The 2568-nt window shown below is 37.3% G+C and overlaps 1 pseudogene; it reads left to right on the top strand.

Moving 5' to 3' along the window:
* Positions 1-482: 482 nt before the first annotated feature.
* On the top strand, positions 483-1749 carry LOC107145620 (annotated as a pseudogene).
* The last annotated feature ends 819 nt before the right edge of the window (positions 1750-2568 follow it).

The following is a 2568-nucleotide window of genomic DNA, read 5'->3' as shown; positions in this document are numbered from 1 at the left end:
AATTATTAACTGAGTTTGGCTCCACATGTGTGTTGAAAAGGAAGATTTCTAAGAAGGAATTAAAATGAACAAATTGACCAACAACAGGGACAGAGACTTATTTTATACCAATATTTTGAACTAAGATGAAATGTCCAGAAAACTAAAAGTTCCATTACTGGTTATACGAGGGCTTACTCAACAGTTTCCTCTTTTTCATCTTTAGGAATGTCTTATATTCGAATCTAAATAATATTGATATGAAAATTACACATTTGTTTTGGATCCTAGGAGAAATGGCCTAATTTCTTCTCAATGCCTAAGATCTTTCTTTACGGAGTTTCTTTTTTTCTGTTTTTTTTTCTTATAATTACTTGTAGTTTTTATCTGCACTATTGATTATTCTAGAGACAATATGAATGTGTCTTTTCTTGCACTATCATGTGTAGAAAAATAGAAAATAAGAAATTGGAATGGGGGTGTCTGGGTTTCAGTAAGGCAGCGGCAGCGGCAGCTGCTTCTGTAAAGAAGAGTTTTCCGAGTTCTTAAGTTTTCTGAGAAAAGCTGCGTCTACAAAGAATTTATATCAGGTTCTCTTTCAACATGTTCGACCACCCAATTCCCTGGGTCTTCCAGAATTGCTTCTCAATACAATACCGCTGCTTCTCCATGTCCATGCTAGCAGGGCCTAATGCCAGTAATTATGCCACCCTCAGCCCTCAATCAACTCAATGATGCAGAATTTGCTGTTGGAAGAAGGTGGCTTGGTGCAGGTAGAAAGTGTCAACCTTCAAATGGCTACATACTCCAAATTCCATCCTCAGAGCCCAGACTTCCTGGATATCACCAACTCCAAAGCAGTGTTAGAAAATGCATTAAAAACTTTGCCTGTCTGACCACTGGGGATGTGATTGCCATCAATTACAATAAGATCTATGAACTATGGGTGATGGGAGACAAAACCTGACAAAGCTGTGTCCATCATTGAGTGTGACATCAATGTGGACTTTGATGCTCCCTTAGGCTATAAGGAACCTGAAAAGACAAGTCCAGCATGAGGAGTCAACAGAAGGTGAAACCAACCACAGTGGCAATGCAGGAGAGTTGGGCTTCCAGTGCCTTTTCTGGCTCTGGGAATAGACTAGATGGAAAGAAGAAAGGGGAAGAGCCCAGTCCCTCCCCAATCAAGCCTGGAGACATTAAAAGAGGAATTCCCAATTATGAATTTAAACTTGGTAAAATAGCTTTCATCAGAAACTCATGTCCATTGTTTAAAAAGGTTGAAGAGGATGAAGCTGGAGGCATATTTGTTGCTTTCTCTGGAGAAAGACAGTCCTTGCGTAAAAAGAGAAGAAAACCATAAGTTGGGACTGTTGACTGGAAAATAAAAAAATCAATTGCAACATATTGGCTTTTAGTTACTGGCTCTGACAATGATGAGACTATCATCAGAGAATGCTGTTATTTAAGGTTTGTTTAGCATTACCTAAGAATTATCAAGTTTGACTTGGATGTGAAGCAGCAGGACTTTGTGATTGTGTGCTTGATTTTGGGAAAGAGTAAGAGCTGTCTCTGAGGTTCCATAGTCAGCCACCTCTTCACTACTTCATGCTTGCAGCTCAAGGACTCTCCCACTCTGCTTCAGCACAACAGAGTTTCCTCATTTCTTACAAAACCAGTGGAGGAATTGAATTGCTCTAACTTAAGGTGTTCTTTCTCTTCATTTTTACTTTTCCCAGGTTTGTTGCATAGGCATTGTATCTGGCTTAGGAAAACATGGTTTAAATAGATATGTGCTCTGTAAATAGTGGCTCTCCCACTCCTATGGCTGCAATTTAAGTATTTGAGAAAGGGTGTTTTTATTTTTGTTTTACATATTGAGTTTTTTCAAAAGTACCACACCTATGAAGGAAACTTCTATGATGATTTCTTGTGGAAATAACTGGTTCCTTAGTTGACCTGTTCTATAATAAAACAACTCCATGATGAAGCCAAAAAAAAAAAAGAGGAAAAAATACTGTATTTTATTAAGCTCTTTGGGGAACTCTTACACACCCTACTTTAAAAGCTACTGCCCTAGATTTCAAAACTAGTATTCCTTTTACCCTATGGTACAGTGGTGTGATTCAATTTAGTTAAATGCAATAAACATGGTTTGTGTGTCTGAAATTGATCAGGGATTTTGCTATGTGCTATGCATGCATATGTAAGTAACAAATGATCTCTATCTTCAAAGAACTTACATTTAATATTCTGTTTTAAACCATTTTATTTTATCACAGTGACATTTCCAGATTCTTTAACAGTATACTTTGCATGCTTTCCACCCACATAAGAAATTCACCACTGAGAAGTAATCTCTGGACAGTTCTTTTGTGATCTCAGTTACAGTTCAAGATTTTGAAGCGTCAACAATCATTTTGAAATGTTTTGTATGGATTTCAGATACAAAATTATTTCATTGCTTTCAGTTCCTAACTACTCATCTTATCTCTATACCTTATGAGTTTTGAGAGGGTAAGATGTGCAAAGTTTCCCCAGGGGCCAGAAGTATCACAATCACTATATTTCAAATCCTAGTTTAGAGAA

Source organism: Marmota marmota, unplaced genomic scaffold (assembly GCF_001458135.2).
Source record: "Marmota marmota marmota unplaced genomic scaffold, marMar, whole genome shotgun sequence".
Classification (NCBI taxonomy): Eukaryota; Metazoa; Chordata; class Mammalia; order Rodentia; family Sciuridae; genus Marmota; species Marmota marmota.
Note: the sequence above shows the minus strand (reverse complement) of the source record. Positions and strands in the feature narration are given on the sequence as shown.